This window comes from Xiphophorus couchianus, chromosome 18 (assembly GCF_001444195.1).
Source record: "Xiphophorus couchianus chromosome 18, X_couchianus-1.0, whole genome shotgun sequence".
NCBI lineage: Eukaryota > Metazoa > Chordata > Actinopteri > Cyprinodontiformes > Poeciliidae > Xiphophorus > Xiphophorus couchianus.
This window is the reverse complement of record NC_040245.1, coordinates 12,841,949-12,862,130: the sequence shown is the minus strand read 5'-3', so window position 1 is coordinate 12,862,130 and position 20,182 is coordinate 12,841,949. Positions and strand designations below refer to the sequence as shown.

Sequence of the window (20,182 nt, the reverse complement as noted above, 5' to 3'; positions counted from 1 at the left end):
CTAATATAAACAGACACAGCACCCCCACCTCTGTGGGTAATGTGGCTGAAAAAGGGTCACAGTTCATACCAAAATTCCTTAGCTTACAGAGTGAAGGAAACATTTGGGTCAACAACAAATTCAACCTCTTAGTGGACTGCATTTCTTTGGTGGTGTGGAGTGTCTTGTGAGAAACAAACATACATAGCAATAAAAGAAGATTTACATATTAGTAATAGTTGAAATATATTAATACTAGAACAATTACACATTCCTAAAAGGAAGACTTTAACTCAGAAGTAAAAGTCTTGGAGACGTTTAGGTTTTAAGGAAAATCTTCCTGTTGTAAGGAGAATTTTCCAAATGAAATGTTTGGAAATGTTTTAGCAAAACGTCCTTATGGTGGAGGTCATTCTCATTGTCACCATAGCAGCTATCATTTGAATGAATGGTTCACATATACAGTACAGACCAAAAGTTTGGACACACCTTTTAATTCAATGAGTTTCCTTTATTTTCATGACTATTGACATTGTAGATTCACACTGAAGGCATCAAAACTATGAATAACACATGTGGAAATATGCACTAAACAAAAAGGTGTAAAACAACTGAAAATACCCCTTATATTCTAGTTTCTTCAAAGTAGCAACCTTTTGCTGTGATTACTGCTTTGCACACACTCTGCATTTTCTTGATGAGCTTCAAGAGGTAGTCACCTGAAATGGTTTTCACTTCATGGGTGTGCCCTGTCAGGTTAATAAGTGGGATTTCTTGCCTTATAAATAGTCATGAAAATAAAGAAAACCCATTGAATTAGAAAGGTGTGTCCAAACCTTTGGTCTGTACTGTATATGTCTATGGGAGGGTAACAATGTTTCTAGATCTACTGAGATCTAAATTTCAAAACTCTGATATACATAGTTTATATTATATATGTAACATTTTTCTTTACAAAAGGGTACTTTTTTTTCAGAGGCAGAAGTTTATTGATGGTAGGAAAAGTCAGGCACGTGTCCTGCACATTTTTCAGGAGTAGGGAGGAGCTACTTCTTACATAACTCCAAGAAAGAAATGCTGTTTGAGGAGAGCTCATGCAACATCTGGGCGTCATTGCTCTATCCTCATTGCAAGGATCAGGAACTTTCTTTCTCTAAACGCTGGTTTTGATGTGGTACTGAAAAATAGACATATTTAGGAAAATAAATGTATTTCTAAAAGTTCACACGGTAATGTGAGGCAAGCTGTGACAAGTTTTGATTCAGGCCTCCTTTAAGCTTGTTCTTTGTGTTTGAACTTCCTGTGGAGGACAAGAAGGATGTGGTGGTTAAAAACATTCAGGAGTTACAGAAAGGCTTTGTAGACTCTTTCCTTCCTTCTTCTCTTTTCCATATGTGTTAGTCTATGACTTCCTGTGTACGAGCCATATACAGTACATGTATTTCACCAATCCAGAGCTCTTTTAGAGAAGTGATGAAAGATGTATGATGTTTTTTACATACTGTAAATGCTTAAAAATTTCTGTTGGCATATCTGCTAAAATATTGAGTCTGCATTAATTTAAAGCCTTGTGCTATTTTTAACAGCATTTCCTGAAGATTTTAAATTGGCCAGTATAGGGATTGAACCCATGACCTTGGCATTATTAGCACCACACTCTGACCAGCTGAGCTAACCAGTCATATCTAAGTTTGAGTTTTCATCAGCTTAAGAAAAACTTACATGATCTTGACCAACGCAGTGATATTCTAATGTTTTTCAAAATCAATATGCATGATGGTTTAATTTAAAGCCTCCTGCTATTTCCAAGTGTTGATTTTCTGAAGACTTTATGTTTCAGCTGGCCAATATGTGGATTGAACCCATGACCTTTGTGTTATTAGCACCACGCTCTGACCAGTTGAGCTAAGCGACCATACATAATTTCAATTTTTCATCGATATAACAAAAACTTACATGATCTTACCACTGAAGATTTGAGAAAAGAGTTCATATTCTAATGTCTTTCAAAATCAATATGCATAATAGTTTAAGTTAATACAAAACATTCCATCTAGGAAGAGGAGCATAGCTCGCCAAACAGGCAACATAAACCAATAGGACAGAGGCATTGCAGCTCAGCAGGGTGATGTAACTTCTGAAGTGGCATGTCTGGACAAACTCCATGAATGAGCAGCTTCATGAGTCTATCTGCTGCTTGTGTTTGAGAAACCACTTTTTACACAGCAACGGTAGGGAGCCTCGGTGAGTCTTTAAAAAATGCAGAACATTTTAAAATAAGGAGTAAGTATATGGTTTCATTAAACTCTGCAACTGTGACTAGTTAATTATAAATTTTATTTTTAAGTCTGCAAGCATTTGAAGTGTTGGAATTGATCAAAATGACTGCAATCCAAGTGTATTTTAATCCAGATTTTAGTTAGCATGCACATGACACAAAGCATAGCGTGAGTGTGTGAGTTTTAAGTCCCTAGAAGTGAATTTTAGTTTCCTACCAGTCAATGATGAACTCTGTCCAGTGCTTTTGCTTAAATATTTACAACTAGAACATGTTCTGTGTATAACTAGCACAGTAACAACCTTCTGACCGTCAGAGCATCAATTATTTGCTGGACCGGTTCATAGTGTAACATTCAGCTTTGTGAAATTGAAGTCAGTAAATAAGAAGTAAGAACTTTATAGTATTTGCATACATGATGCCACTGTGAGGAGAATCATCTCAAATTATACTTGATCTAAAGCGTGTTTTTAATTTAGCTTGAGTTGTTCTTATGCTTTACAGCTCTACTTCAAACAAGCAGCAGTTTACAGGCTTATGCAGGAGGGCAAATTGAGTTTATCCACAAGAACACATCATGTAAGTCATGTGATGATGTGACTGTTCACTTTTGTTAGAAATGAACTCATTTTTTTAAAAACATGGCCATTTAAAAAAGATATAATGTGATACACAACACTGCTGAGAAAACTGAACTGCCAGTTCCTTGTGTATAGTAACCAAGAGTAAATAAAATCTACAGTATAGTATAGAAGAAATACTACAACAATCAACCTTTGGGGAAAAAAAGTGAGTAGACACTGTGATCTTTTTATTCAGTGGCTTTAAACAATGCAGAGCTGGATTTCAAAACATGAACGAATTGTTGAATTGTCTATTTGTGGATGATCCATTTTCAGTTCGTTTGAGTGTATTCCTAAAGACAGGCAAAACTATTGAAAACTGTAAGGCAGTACAACCCCGCCCCCTGGTGGAAGAAATTTGACAGTATCGTCACCAAGGCAAGTAATCATAGTCATATGCTGCATTACATCGACAAAATCCATTTGCATCTCCTAACAAAGTGTGAATAAGCTCATCATTGATGTATTAGCCTTTAGTTTGTGCATCAGATCAAGGTGAATTATTTAAACTTGTGCCAAATTGCTGTTGGCGGTGGGGGGAGTGGCTTGAGTTGAAAATTAACAACCACTAGGAGACGCAAAAAGCCGTGGGATGAATCCCACCCTTTACATGCATGGAGGTTTAAAATAATGTCTAATTTTTCAACATACCGTAAAATGTAAATTAAGTTAAATATATTGTTATAAAATCATTTTATATGGTTAAATTAGGGTTTTTCATTTATTGATAAAATTCTCAGCATAACTTCCAACAGCCATTTAATGACTGAGCATTTTACCAATTAAGCCCAAACATTAGACATATTAATGGCAGATTTAGATTCATAGTATATAAATATATATAAATATAAATATATATATATATATATATATATATATATATATATATATATACAATTTTCAGGTGGAATTATCTCAAGGCAGACATTCTAATGGACACTGCATAATGCATAATGTTTGATCCACGGATGCAGACCAAGCATGAAACCACATCCCTAAGAGTCTGATTAGACTTTTAGGGAATCTTAGTCCTTTGCAAAATCTAAAAGCAGCATTAGATAATAAAACAATATCCTATATAGGAAATCTAGACCATGGTGCAACTGAAAACCTTCAAAGCTTTTTGTTGAAGCTAAAACTGTTAGGAAAGGAGAGCATGAATCAGAGAATCAGCCTGCAGAATCATAGTAACTCCTTCAGAGTTAGCGTCATCCAAACCGTTGGTGGGAGAATCTGTTGAAAGGACAACAGTTAGCAGAGCGCCCTGCAAATATTGCCTGGTGAAAAGAAGCTATCATAGAAAGAAATCCATGGGAAGCTCTGTTTAAAGATGAGCATAAGCTATGTAAGAACCAGAGGTGGGGACTCGAGTCACATGACTTGGACTCGAGTCAGACTCGAGTCACATGACTTGGACTCGAGTCAGACTCGAGTCGTTAAAATCACGACTTGACACTTGACTTGAAAAAATGCTCAAAGACTCGGACTTGACTTTGACTTTCATGCCATTGACTTGGGACTTGACTCGACTTGAAGCTGTTTACTTGAAAAGACTTGATATTTTTTACTCAGTCTTAAAATTTAAAACACATTATTTATAAAGTGGCGTCATTAATTAATTTCACTCATTCCGTATCAATATGCGCAGACCGTCACTATGGTTTTCCTCTCTCCTTATGTATGTATGTGTACGTAGCTGCAGCACAACCAATCAAATTAACAGGATTTGGACGTTTAAAAAAACGCGGCAAAGCTGCAGAGCTCAGGGAACGAAATACGAAATAACCGCTCGAATATGCTTCCGTGAGTAATTTCTTTTGGCTACTTAGGTTATGAACTTTCGACTAAAAACCGAACTGCAACTTGTAAAACATGCAAGAAGAGAATATCGGATGGAGATGCCACGACGTCCAACTTTGTCCGGCATTTGAAGCTTCACAAAGATCGGTAGGTGGCGCTTTTCTTTTGCTGTAAGATAGTTGACTTTAGCTAACTTCGTGTTAGCATGTGTACTCCGGGTTAAATTGGTGATTATTTACCATAAATCCGGTCCTTCAAATGCCTCCACAAATAATGTGCACCGTGTTAGCTCAGGAAGCCGGTGGATAGTGAGCGGGGCTCCGGAACAGAAAGCAGATTCTGGACCTGAACACAGGGAACAGAGTCTCTCTGTCCCATCATGATGATGAGCCGGGTCTAGTATCATCTAAGGATGGTTGGTGTGTTTGAAGACATCTACGTTGGGAAATTATATTGACAATATATTGTTTTGACAGGTCAGAGAAAAGAGGAAAAAACTGCTGTTATGGTTCTTTGTATTGTGCTGTGGAAATGTCAGCATTTTCCTCTTTTTTTATTGAATATCAAGTTTAACAGAACTGGGCAATAAAGTGGTCCAATTTAAAAATGTTTTTTATACTTTGTGTTCAGCTACACATGTTCTATCATTTGAGATAAATACATATTTTAAAACGAACAAATGGTCTATTATTTGAATTTTATGTATAATTGCAAATAAAAAATAAAATAAAATAAAAACGACTCGAAATGACTTGAAATTAAAAGTTCCTGACTTGAGACTTGACTCGGACTTGAGGACAAAGACTTGAGACTTGCAACACAGTCACTTGGTCACACCTCTGGTAAGAACACAACAGAGATGTGCAGGAAAAGAATTTCCTGAGATGACTCCTAAATTAAATCTTTTAGCCTGCATGCAAAAAGTAATGTGTGGTGGAAAACTACCAGTCTGATCCATTCTGTATACTTGATTGGCAGAATAAACAGGAGGAGCAGAGGGGATGTGAAATGGGGGGGCGAGCAGCCTCACAAAGAGGGGTGACTGACAGTGCTAAGACCCGCCTTCTGGATCTGATAGGCTGCTTATAGAACTGGGAGAAGCCAGAGGTGCTCAATTCTTTTTGCAAATTATTTGTCTCATACCATGCTGTCATGACATAGAGAGAGTTTCATCAAATATGTAAAAAATGTATATTTTTAAAAAATTACATACTGCAGCTGTAAAGGTGAAGCTACTTTTGTAGAGTAATGTGTGATTTTTCAATTTGCAAAACTCACTGACTGAAAGTTTTGCATCCAAAGGTTCCAGTCAATGCCTTTAGCAGAAGAACATCTTCAAAAGGACAGCTCTACCTCATTTTAAGCCTCAGGACATCTTTGGAGTCAAAATATGCTATTCTTTCCTGTTTTTCCCCAAGGATAAATTCCTGCTTTTCTATCTTCTGGCTCCTTTCTGATAGCAGCAGGCACAAACTCTTTGCCCAATTCTGTTGTGTTATGCAGCCTAACCTGCTGGGAGGACCCCTGCTGGCCATGCCACCCCTCCCTGTCTGTGGATGCTGTTTGGCATTTTAAAATGGGTGGAGTTCAAAACAAAGCTAAGCAGCTGGAGCCGCTGAGTAATGCCAGCCTGTGGGGAGAGGAGCAGGGAAGCCCGGGTCAGCCACATCAAATAGGGATATGTCACAGGAAGTCCTCCTGAGAGGAACATTTCCCCTGCTCCCCTGCATGTAAATGCACCTGTAGAGACAATGTCAAGGTGTGTGTGTGTTTGTGTGTGTGTCTGAATTTATCTGACACACAATTACCAATAATTATAGTATAGCAAACTGATTAGGTGTTGTTTGATGATTTTCCACCACTGTGATTATGACAAGGGTTCAAAATGAGTTTAAGCAAATCAGACATGCAAATCTCCTGTATTTTTCCTCTTCACAAAATCAACAGAAAGACGTAGCTTGATAAACCACGAATTCTTACATTTCAGGAGCTATAACTAGCCTTTTGGTTTCCTTGGTGATGAATGTAAAATATTACTTGCCATGTCAAGTCAAGTCCTATAAAAAGAAAATTGGAAGTCTGACAAGCTACGTATTTGAATTAAAATAAATGATTCTACACATCAGTGCTGGATATTATCTTGTTATCTTGGTACCAATTTAGTGAAATCTGGGAGAGGGAGCAGGTTTAGTTGTCTGGGCAGATAACTGGTTATTTGCTGATATTGTAATAAACACAAAGATAAGGGTATTCTTCTTCTAGCTTTATTTAACCAGGATAAAACTACTTGAGATCAGAAACTTATTTGACAAGAGTGGCCTGATGACAATACAGTTAAACAGTTAGTTACAAGAACACATTATAATATAAACAACACCATTAAACTCCTAGCATCAGATTGTAACCATGTAATAATCTAACAATGAAGATTACTCTTTGCAATTTGACAAATTGAACTCACCAATTTTTTTAAAATATTAAATTGAAAAATAAAACTATCTAAAATCTGTTTCTTTATATGTGCAGAAAATGTAAAATCAAATTCAATGATATTCTCATTCTCAGTGAATAAATGTAAAAAAAAAAAAAAATAGATTGAGGGTTTCTGTTAACATTCAAGCATGTACGGGAAGCCTCTAACGGTTTTAGGGCCCTCATCAGAGACGTTGTACGCTTGTGCCTTGAGCCGACTCTGATGGTACATCCAATTCATTGAAATTCACAAGACATAAGGACTTATTAACAGGAAAGCAAAGCAAATATTCACCTTATAGCACCCAGAGAATGAATTAGTTTAAAGAAATTCATGTCGAGATGTGCAAGACGCCTTCTGCCTTCATCAGATGCTGACCTGCATAGGATTACCACTACTCTTAGTGTTTCATTGGAGAAGAATGTGAAAGGTTTTCTGCAATTTCACAGATCAGTTCTTTTTTTAAGTTTAACATGTGTCTCTATCTGTAAAAGAACACTTTCTCTAACTAGACACATGCTATCGTCCTAACTGATCAGCACAATACTTTTTTACGGAATATTTTTTCGTTGCTGGCTGAGAAACCACACTAAAGGGGGAAATGACTGCTTATAAGAAAGACCATTCCAAATATTTAACCTTCAGCTTGGGGTGGAGCTTTTGGACAACAGTGTAAATTTCAAGACCAAATAGGGAACAAATTTTACTGTTGGCTATAGGACAACATGTCTTTCAGGACTGTTAATGCAAGAGACAACTACTTTACAGCAAAGTATCTGCAATTCCTTCTTCAATCCACAGAATATTTATTTATTTTTCTATTTTACTGAAAGATAATTAATATAATCCACCAGTACAGTGGAACGACAACAGAGTTGATACATGTTCCAGAGATGACTGACTGCTGACATTACACGATATCTCTGATTCTAACAGCAGGTGGTATAGCTGCTACGAAAATCAATCCATCTGTGTTTCTCAATGAGCAATTCAGTGCACCTCAGGAGGAGGGAAAAGTCTGACTGGTCAAAAGCATCTGCAACTTTCATTTCTATCCTCAGTACACTGAGCAATTAATATTGATGCATTAGTAAGTACTTTTATTTCATGGACATTTCCAAACATTGTCCTGAGCCGTATGCAACAAAATTTCGTTCTGTATACACCCTGCGCATGCAAAATGACAATAAAGTCAGTCTAAGTCCAAGAAAAGATTAATCTGTTTTCTACAGCACATGCAGTTACTTGGTATTTTGCTTGGAGCAGACACAGTAACAAAAAGTTTGATTTTCAGTTTCTTCATAAGCTGATGATTAAGAATATGAACACATTTAGAAGCAAACACACACAATTATTGAAAAAGGATCATTAACACTTGTATAGTGTCATGTAACTCTAGATTTAAGATGCGTCTCCTGGCTGCACAGTAGAACAAAAGTGCAGGAATTCAGGCAGAAAGAGTGTTGTCTTGCTGAAAGAACTTAAGACCTACTGGGTCTCATTGCAGGAAGAATATTTATTGCTACAACTCAAATTAAATCTCTTCATCAGACATGTTGATATGCCACATATGCATACTGAAGCAGGTGGCTTTTGCACATTTTACAGAAAACATATTGAAGGGTTTTCTCATCTTTGAATGTGTACTGGACCTATTCTACATTCACCAGAAAAAAAAATCTGAAACATTAGTTTATTAAATTATCCACTACCTGTTTGATTATCTTGCTTGATCCCAAATAGCTCTGTAGCGTTTCTTAAGAGTTGCCACTCAGATCCTTTGAAGTGCCAAAAGGTTTCCAGTTAAACTCTGGACAAAGATGCAAGCTGTTGACTGAAAAATTTACTTAACCTAGTTAAGTTACTTTCAAAGTGACTTAACTCGTATCGCAAAAACGTTTCTCATGCAATATTCTCAGGGGACACACTCTTTTCCTTTTGGCAGTAAAATGTTTCCAGCCTTCTTCACCTTTCCCCTGTAATTTTAGCAGTCATGATTGTGGAAACACTTTTTCTTTACAGCTTTTCTGCAAGACATAATTGACATTAAGGAAACAGATTATCGTTGAACTGAGTTTTTCAAAAAAGTTTAAATGCCTTATAGATTATACTTTTATTATCCAATTATCCGTAACATTTTCAAAACAGTAGGTGCACTTCTCAAAACAATTCATACAAACAGCAAAACATCATGGGCCTGCAAAAAACAATCTTTTCCTGACAAGTTCATCTGGAATTAGAAGATACCGGTCAAACAGTCACTGCAGCTACTGATACTGTGCTTTGCAAAAGTATGAGGAACCCTTAACCTTTTCACATTTTTGTCATGCCATGACCGCAAACTTCAGCATAGATAATTGGCATTTCAAATGACAAACACAAACCAGTGCACAACTGTGGAGGGAAAATGACACAGAGCTTTCCATGATTTTTTTTTAAACAAATGAAAATCTGAAAAGTGTGGGCTACATACTACATTCAGAACCTTTAATTTTGATATCCCCAGATAAAATCGTTTGCAACCCTTTGCGTACACAAGTCACCTAATAATAATCATCAAAGTCTCTTTGAAAAACTCTGTTTTTATTGCCGCTTGGCCGAGTGTGAATGTTCTTTTTACTGCCTCTTCTCTGTTTTATGAATGTTTTATATGTTTGTTATGAGTGTTTTGTGTGGCCTAGTTTTATCTCTTTTGCTTATCTTATTTTCAAACAGCACTTTTGACAAACTTGCTGTTTTTAAATGTGCTTTATAAATAAATTGGATTTGGATCAGTATATAAATTGAGCTCAGTATAAATCCATGTCTAAGTGTATTCATGTGTTATAATGGCCAAATCAAAATCCAGACTTGAGAGTCTGTGATAAGACTTGAAAAATGGTAATTACAGTTGTTTACCATACAGTCTGACTGGACTAGAACTGAATCGCAAAGAACAATTTGCTAAGATTTCTACTCTTGATATGCAAAGTTGTTGAGACACACACACACACACACACACACACACACACACACACACCCTACATACATACATACTGTACATACATACACAAAAAGTTCAAGTACTAATACTAATAAAAATAGTATTAGTGCCTATTTTTTCTAGGCACCAATTTAACCATAATCCAGATGACAAGTGATGGAAATAAATCACTTACTATCAAACAATAACAATGACAGAAAATGTAAACAGTATGTCAAACAGCCCTTCGATCCGAGAAGATAAACGTGATAAAATGTGCTGCGTTCAAAACCATCAGATTTTTGACCAACAAACTCATGTCAACTTATTTTAAACGTTAGGACGTTGTATTTTTTTTGTCTTCATCTGTTTAGGAATTGTGTTGGCGATGAAAATGAACAGGAAACGTATTTTCCAGCGAGTTTAAACTAATCTAAACAGCAATATTTCCGTTCTCCTAACCAACTTAACGTGCGTGGATGCACAGTGTGTTCTGATTATCGTGTGTGTTACGCGCGCCGTGAAGGGGCTGGAAAAAAGTCAACGGTGACGCTCCCTCACTATTACGCCAGGCTGGAGATAAAATAGACCGACTCACTCTCCTCCCACCCTTCAGTACAGTGAGCCACTCAGGCGGAGGACGGGACGTATCCCTGCTCTAAACCCACAAAGGGTGAGAGACACGCAGGACTCACTAGTCACGCTGAAAACAGGTCGTCTTTTAACTTGATCCAGTAACCATTCAATCAGCTTGGTGTTTTCTCCTTTGCTTTCGTTGTAAAACTTCAGCTCAGTCAGCGTTTTACCGTTTTCTCCGCGCCTGTATCGCTGGCTCAAACCGTGTCCCCGTTTGGGCTTGTCGGAGAGCTCAACTTTTACCGAACGGACAGAAACAAATGAAAGTGCCCTCAGACATACAGGTGAGTGCGGGCTAACTGAAGCTATCTCTTTTCACAGGTTTATATTTTTAACAATGTATCGCATCAACATCTGTGCGTAGCTCAGGGAAATTCCTCATAACCATGGTAACACAGACTAACATTCCTGTAACTTTACTACTGCAGTCAGTAAAAAAAAAAGTCTAAACAGGAGGTTTCAACCTCAAAGACCGCAGTCATAGTTACACTGGTAACCCTAACATTACAATAACAAGCTTCAAATGCAGGACTTATAGCTCAGTGGTGCAGGGAGGCAAGGACATAAACATCCATAATGGTTGTATCCTCTGGAGGTGCTATCCCTTTAATCCTCAGACAGAGCAATCGTGCACTGCTTTTACACATTCCATTTACTCTACATGTATATCATGAAATAGTATTCCGCAAACAGCTTTTGCAGAGTTAAATAAATTTAGTTTATGCAATATTGCATTACAGGATGTTCTTGGACCCAGGTGTGCAGTGGCTGCCAGTTTTATCTATGCCAAAATTTTAATAGGTTAGGATTTCAAAACCGTAAATATTTTCTTGACACAACTCGAGGGTTAAAACAATTTCTTTCAGAGAATGTTTTAAGTTGTAGTAATGCAGCGTTGACCTTTTGCTGCACATTACCTATTAGTTGGATGGAAGAAAAACCCCACAGTTTGATGTTTTGTCTCTTCCACAAAAACAGGAGTGTAACAACTGAAGGAGCGCTTGTCATCCCTCTTTTTATGGTAACTTTGTTTTAACGCTACAGTCGCTAATCTAGAAGCACATTTGCAATTAGAATCTAGTCATATTAAGCAGGTAGTTTATTTTGTATTCTATGTATTAAAATCACCCGTAGATAAATGTCAAAGTATTTGAGCACTGGTAGGGATAATTTCAGATTTTTCTATTTTGAATGGATACAGATTTAGTTTTTTGCTTTAAGTTGCTCTATAAAAACAGTGGAACCATTCACACCAGGAGAACCTCTTACAAGCCCATGACTCCTTCACTCCAGCGTCTAAACCAGGGGTCTCAAACTCCAGTCCTCGAGGGTCGCAGTCCTGCAACTTTTAGATGTGCCTCTGCTGCACCACACCTGAATAGAATAATTAGGTCATTAGCAAGACTCTGGAGAACTGATCTACACAAGGAGGAGGTAATTAAGTCATTCCATTCCAGTGTTTTGTACCTGTGGCACAACTGTAGGTCTGTGGCCCTCGAGGACCGGAGTTTGAGACCCCTGGTCTAAACCCTTAAAACTCCCATTTGTGTAGTAACACTCCACCCCATCTCTTCTCTAACTGCTACACCCTCAGCAAAATTGGCAAAGGCTTGTTTGTTTTCATGCGGAGCTTGAGCGGAAAGGCAACTTTATCATACGTTGCAAATCATCCTGAAGGCCTGTAATTAATGACTTCTCGAGAGGTTCAAACGTGTTTAGTCAAGAGTTTTCTTTAGAGGGTGAGTTGAGATCAGATCAAAATTTACGACACAAGGTTCCTCTTTCTTTTCTTTAATCTAATTTTCCACAGTATCTGTTAAATAACCCATTTGGTTAATTAACAGATTAATTAATAATATTATGGAAGATGCATATTATTATTATTATTTTTTAAGGTTCTCCCCTAGAACATGTCTTATTGATTTAAGCTGAACGTGATTCTCTTAGTTGGAGGGGATTACATTTGGAGGGCAAGCAGCATGATGATAATATTTCCAGGCCATGACATTTATCATGTATGCCATGTGGGAAAGTAAACATTTCACTGTGCATTTATGTTGAGTCTGTTACAGCTGAGCCACTTAGAAAATGATCTAGAGGTGCAGAGTAAATATGAAATTGCTTTGAAAATGCTGTGAAAATTTAGGCAACCCTTTAGAGGGGGAAAAAAACAACTTTGCTTTTAAAGCACTTTATAAGCCTTCCTTGATTTCAATTTCTGAATGAATTCAGAGTACAGGGATGCAATTTTCTGAGTTTCTAAATGGGTTTGCTGCTGATTAGACATCAAGGATTATGTTAGAGATCACAACCAACCAGACTGTCCATTTATGTCCAATATTGATGTTTGGTCCAGCTATTAGTGGAACTACAATTGCCTACATGATTTTTCATAAATACATGCAGGACCCTGCTTTGTTGGCTTAATATACCAGTGGAAACGCACCTGGGGGATCTGTCAAACAAGTGCAAAGTTCTCCAGAGGGCAAATGAGTCAGAATTCTTAGTATAGGCTATTCTGAAGCTGCTGGGTCAAGTCATCCTCTCTCTGTCAGTCACTGGCCACCACAAACATGACTTCATGTTATTTGTACATACTTATTTCTAGTTGTACTTTTTGGATGAAAGTAGACAATTCATGTCTTAATGAACCTAAAAATCATGTTTGTCTACTTGCTCCAGAAAAACTGCTAAACAGTGTAATATTTATCAGTTGTGATTCTGCGATTGATGTTTGCTAGGTTTTTGGGCTGCAGAACGACACAAAAATGATTGATTGAGACTCTGTTATGTTTCTGATGGTCGATAATTGGACACAATGACACTGAGAAAACAAAGTTTGCAATTCACCACATGAAGACACAGCAAGAGCTTTGTGATTAGTTCTTAATATCTGATTTTGTAAAGTTTTGGCCAGCCGAATCCAATATATCTTAAATAAATATATTTAATAGTATTCAAAAGGTGACTTTACCACACATATAAACAGGATTAGCTGTAATTAGTTAAAACACAAAATGACTACAGAATTGGTATTTTAAATTGTATTTTTAGCATCTGATAGTGGATACAGTTCAGTATTGTTGATATTAAATATTTGCCAAACAATTTTTTTCCTAAACAATGTTGGAACCTACCTTAACTTTTTATAGTCAAATCCAGTGTTTTCTCTGGCAGACAGAGATTGTCATGAAAAGTTAAAACTGAACAAACCAACAACTTTCCTGTACTCTGTTTGACCTGGTAAAGTTAGACTTCCTGTTTAAAGCAGCAGCCTGAATGCACAGCAATCAGAGTCATGTATAAAATACAGCTTTCTTTTATAGAGCTAACCTTTTGCCTTTCCATTTGTGTCATTCTTAAGCAGCTCATTGATGCAGAATGTAGCACAATAAGTCCTCCTCTCTCTAACCACTTCCACACTGAAGAGTGGTGTTAATTTACCATGTAAACTGCCAAGTATACCACTAAAATTTTTGTGCTTTCTCTGGGCTTTATTGAAGAAACACAACTTTTGGTTTGCATGTGGGGCTTTCAGCTTTGCTCATAGGAGCATTAACTACCAGATGCTTTAGTGGTTTATTTTAGTAATTTGTCAGTTTATAAGAATCAAATTGGCCAAATCAGGATCAGAATCACAATCAGTTCAAATCTAGTGTACTATAAAATGTTGAAAAATCATTCAGTTAAGTTGTGTACATAATTTGAATATTTATTTATCACATTTATTTAATAACTTGGAAAATGAACATGTTTATCAGTGGTTAAATAAATGGCTAAAGAGCAGTTGTGTGAAATGGCAGGGCACTGGTGGCCTGGCCATTTGGTGGATGTGTCAAAACGTTAACACCTCAAATAGTGATTTAAATAGCTAACTATATGCTATACAAGAAACAAAGATTCCCTTGCATTTGGAGTGATGACTAGTTGTTCCAGCGCTGGATTGTCATAAAGTCAATAGGCATTTAGCAGCATGTCTGTATCCTTCCATCCCAGAGAAGGTCACAGCTCTGCAGCTCCAATATGATGCAACTGCATCCACTTCTGTCTTCAACCTATTATTTCCAAAGGCAGATCCTGTTGCAAACTTGACTGCTGATGACTTGTTAAATAGGAACTTGTGTTCAGAGGCTGCTGTTTCTCTACCTTAGCCTGTTTGCACTGGTTAACATTCCTCAGCTAAATAGTGGTAATTTTACTCTCAGAAGAACACTAGAGGCTTTGCTTTGGCAGCTTTGTAAGTTTGCAACTTGAGCTCATTTCAAAGGAACACACTCAATAAAACGGATCACTTCTTTTGTCAGTGATCAAGTTACATTTGAAAGAAAGCTCATCATTTCTGTTTTCTATGTCATAAAACTACTTGGTTTCCGTTGATTCCCCCTTTTCACCCCCCGATACTCTCAGGGTCATAATGGCACCATCCTAGAATGATTCTGTTTAAAATGGCCAAATTTGAGCTAAGGGGAAAGCTTATTGTGAGCTCAGACGGCAGCGTTGGTTACAGTGGCACCCACTTGTCTGTCCTTGCTTTCCAAGCCGCAGCGGAGGACAGAGATGAGTGTGATGTCAACACACAGATGGTGGTGCAGGGCCCTCATGTAGATGTACAGATGGTGCCTTTTTCAGAATATCTTTGTCCAAACAGGTTTTTATTCCTTCTGACCTGAAGGAGAACAAAACAGAGGGCACTGAAGTGAGATGGTGAAGTGACCAGTTTGCCCACGATACAAAAATCCAAATTCTGGCTGGCTACAATACAATCATGTGACAAACTGCCTTCTGTTAATAGGCTACTATCGGTGATTGGTAGCCAAATCTCTTTGTTTCTGAAGTTTAGGCTACACTTTAATGTAACAAGTTGTAATGTCAAGACTGCATAGAAAAACTCACGTTGCTTTTCTCTGAGCAATTTGCTAGCTTAACTGTTTAGCGAACATTCCTCTCCAATATGGCTGATCGTTGTGATCATATGGGAAAACAGAAGGTCAACATTGCCAAATTAAAGAAAGCTGGACCTCATTTTTATTATTTTGCCCAAGTGTAGTTATAAAAAGTTTAGTCCATGTTATAAAAAATTGAGTGCATGAAATGAACACATTTTATCTATAAGCACACCAACAAGTAGCATTTTTTTTTTTTTTGCATTGTTTTGAGTTTATCAAAATTCAGGTAATGGTTAGGAGGACAATCTTGTAATCATTCTTATTAAATTCAAAACTACTCCGTTTTAGCACATTTTATTTTTGGTTAGAATTCGTAATATTTAATTCTTGAATTTGAAAAAAACTAAATAAATGCTAATCAGTTTGTATTTGTTACAGTACTTTGAAAGAGAAAAGTGGAGTTGTCCTCAGAGATACTTGAAATTGAGACCAGATTTGAACCATTTAAACTGCTACAACCTTCTGCTACAAGTTCTTGTTTATTTTCAGGCCAAAATAATGGTTAGCATAGTCTCTTATCTCTTTCCTTTAACTTTGCACACTCCTAAAGGTCACTGAAGTGAGTTGAGCAGATGTTCTTGGGTGTACCATAGCGCAGATTACAGACCAGAGGAGACCAAGCTTTAAATCTTTGAGAATCTCATGATCAGTCCTGGGAAATTTCATTCTATTTTCCCAAAAGATTCAGACATCCATGATCACATTCTTGATCTAAGTTGACTAGAGGGAATTCAAATGGAATACAGTGCATTTCACTCATTGGGTTATTAGCCCAATCGAACCATCATTAGCTTCCATAACATTGGCATGGCAGATGAAAAGTTTACTCTCTCATTTCACAGCTTGCCTTTCTGAGTGATGATTGCTTGCTTATCTTATGTGTGACATCAAAAATACATCCGCCGTTTCTTTTTCTCCTGTGCTGTTTCCTATTGGATGATGGATTAGCTGTTGTCACATTCGTGAGAAATTTGGCTCTTGCTTCATATGAAACGGCATAAAATGTCCCAAAGGCCAATCTGTCTTTTTTTTTTCATCTGTTCAAAGTAAGAGAGCAACGTCTTAACACACAGCACAAGAAATGTACACTTTCATGGTTTTGCCCTCATTAAGACCTGTTTATGGGCTCTTTTCCCCCCTTTTTTGTTTCCATTGTTATGTTCCAATAATGGAAATAAATTACAGTAATTCTGTTCCCTCTTTCCTCTGTCAGTGTAGTAATCAAAAGACATTGATGGATTGTGGCTAAATTAATCTTTCTCAGATTATGGCTGACCCACATATTTCCAGATTGGTTAGCAGTCAGTTTAAAAAGCAAAGTGTCAGATTGTTTAATGTCCTCTCAACTCTACAAAAAGGGGCTAATTTCTCTATCTTAAAGCAACCACCTCCGTTACGATTCCTGATATGACTTTTCAAGCAGGTCTGACTAAAAAAAATCAATCGGACAGCTGCAGCTGATCTAGAACACTGCTGCTCGTGTTCTCACTAAAACCAGAAAGATATAGAGCATGTCACCGCAGGTATAAAGTCCTTACACCGGCTCCCTGCAGCCCAGAGAATAGACTTTAAAATACTGTTGTTAGTTTATAAATCACTGAATGTCTTAGCACCACAATACATCAAAGATCTGCTGTTGTTGCTTTCCAGACTACTCAGGTCTTCTGGTTCTGGTCTGCTCTGCATCCCCAGAACCAGAACCAAATGAGGAGAAGCAGCTTTCAGCTTCTATGCTGATCCGCAAATCTGGAAAAAAACTTCCAGAAAACTGCAAAACAGCTGAAACCCTCAGTTCCTTTAAATCACATTGGCCAATATATGTGATGTATATTGATGATTTTGATGATGGCACTTGGCAAAATGTAATGCTTGTTTCCTGGTTTCCTAATTGGTGACTGTATGTTGTTTTTATGACTTTATTTATCTTTTTATTATGTTAGAAACTTCAAACTGCTTTGTTACTGAGATGCGCCTTATAAATAAACTTGATTGATTAATCTTTATTGTAAAGAAAAAGTTCAGCACTGCACAGAAATAGGTGGAGGAGGGTTAACCCCATGCTACTCATCCTCATGCCCTATTTAAACTGCAGGTTTTTATAACCATAATATCAGAATCTAACCTATTCTTGGTATAGAGCCATAATTTTCATTTAGCTTGTGCCTTTCTAGCAATGGTTTTGTTTTTTAAGGAGGACCTTTATCTGACCTTTCCCACTGCTCTTGGGTGTGAATAAGTTTTCAAATGTGCTTTTTTTAAATCAGCTCTGTAGAGGAGGAAATGCTGAAGCATTTCCTCCTCTACAGACAGATATTCTCTCTTTGCTTGTGATTGAAGGAAATGAGACAGCAGGAAAAAAAGATGACAAAAGCTGTTTTAAGGGCCTTTCATGCACTCTCTTATCTCCTGTTTTTCACCAAACTTCAAACACCTTCTGACGGAGGAGATAGGCGGGTTGCTGCCCTTGCTGTGCAAAGCGTTTATCAGCTGTTGACTTCTCCTGTTTTAATTTCACTGAGACACGAAAGGAGACAAACCAAGATCACAATAGTCAGGCTAACCCTCAATAACTTTTTGCTAAATTAAAGCTTGTCTGAAAAGTGGCTGAACATGAGGCGTGTTTTCTGATGATGAGGCTGAATGAGTAATCCAAGTTTTAACTTTTGTGTCTCAGTTCTCGTCTTCAGTCTCACACACCCACACTGCTGCTGATGGTCATATTTCTCCACCTACTCTGGTCAGAGGTGCATCAGTCTTCTTGGGGAAAAGAAATGACTGTGTAGATGGTAAACCTAGGATGTTTGGTTAGACATGAGAAATTTTGTTCAACTTTATCCACTGGGTTCTGCTTCACTGATTAGCTCTTGCTAAGACATCATGCTGATTAAGGGATTAATTCAGTAATTTGACTTGGGTCTTTAAGTATTTTTCTTGTGGGATAGAGCTGATTTAAAAAAAGCACAATTTGTTTGACCGTTCAACTTCAGGGTGGTAAATCTGTAGCCTCAGTGCCGCTCTGCTTAATTAGGATCATATCTCATATGGACTGGGTGCGTTTCTAGGTTTCTTTGATGTCCCACTACACAGGATTAAAGATGACATTTGTGACTTTTACAGACATAGAAATAAGCTTTTGAAAGAGTTGGGACATATTCCTGAAAATATTTGCTTTGTGGGTAAGAATGTACAGCTGTGAGTCCAACGGCAAAGACGCACTGAAATATGCCTGTCTTGGGTTTTGCCAACTAGTTTAAATGTTTCAATAATGTACTACTTGTGACTCACTGATGTGCAGTCGAAAACACAACTTCAACCCCATATTACCGATCGTTTTGACTTTTTATAACATACAAGGTAATCTGCTGAAATTAACCATGTCAGCTCCTAGCTGCATGCACATAATCAAAGGGGCGTGGCTTCTCACTTGTAGCTTTGCCATCAATGCTGTTAAAGTTGTTGTGTTTTCTAAGTGCTTACAAATTGTTTCTATCAGTCACTTTGCTTTCTTTTCCATCTGTACCCAAAATATTGCCACACAAGATTTAAAAGTGGGGAGGCTTCCTCACTGTGTAACTAGATGTTAGCATTTCCTGATGAGAAGTTTGTGAGCTGTCAGCACAGCTCCAGAACTATTCCCTTTACTTCAAAATAAGAGCTTCAAGCATAGAACAACCTTAAAGCGCTTAATATCTACAGTACATCTCACTTCACCAGATGGAGTCACACATGGCAACTGCATAGAGTTTTGGGAGACACAAAATGGACAGCTCTGGATACACTCATAGTGCTTCTCATGGCTTAGCATATTTAGATCTTAAGAGAAAAAGGAAAACAGCACTTCTGAGTTCTCTTCAAACCTTTAGATCAGGCAGTGATTTAGGGAGACATTGATTTGCTTGTGCTCGGGGTTCTGTTGGCAGAGCACTTGTTTTCAATTCCAATCGATCTTGTTCATGTAATTCTGCGAACTCGGAGGCCCTTGGTGTTGGAAAACTAGCATTCAGTTCATTTTAACAGACGGACCATCATGGCTCAATTTGTAGTTAAGAGCTTTGTGGTCTTTCTGGGGGGAGTCAGATTCATTATAGGCCTTGGGTCAGGCCCACCTTCCTCTGAGCAGTTTTAGTAATAACAGGAAGCACGGCCACTGCTGCGCATGGTAATTAGCAGCTGTTTAGAATGTGAGACAGCCTGATTATAGCAGAAGGGGTGTACACACACATGCACCATTGCACTGAAAAATTACATGTCACAAAACTACATGTACCCTATTGTAGAATAAAATCACAAGCACAGAGGGAATAGAAGTTCAAATGACTCGGGGAAACATTTTTACACATCCAGTCATTATTGCATTTATCACGCGCCATTTATGTTTAAATTGATAAATGTTTTGTTGCCCTGGCAGCTGCAAAGCAGGCTCCGCCATGTCTGTGAAAAGTGAGGTAAAGTTTTGATAATAGTCGGCGTTGCTGTAATTGTTGT

General features: G+C 37.6%; 1 protein-coding gene across 5 annotated transcripts in view; it reads left to right on the top strand.

Moving 5' to 3' along the window:
• Window positions 1-10,645: 10,645 nt before the first annotated feature.
• The window catches only part of gdpd5b (glycerophosphodiester phosphodiesterase domain containing 5b), a 36,664-nt gene continuing 27,127 nt past the window's right edge, over window positions 10,646-20,182 (top strand). For 2 of the 5 annotated variants that reach the window (XR_003599093.1, XM_028045474.1), the window contains exon 1: window positions 10,705-11,035. The gene's annotated coding sequence lies outside the window, so the exon portion shown is untranslated. Of the gene's footprint in view, window positions 11,036-20,182 lie in introns of all 5 variants that reach the window. The other 3 variants (XR_003599094.1, XM_028045476.1, XM_028045475.1) reach the window with 2 other exon arrangements.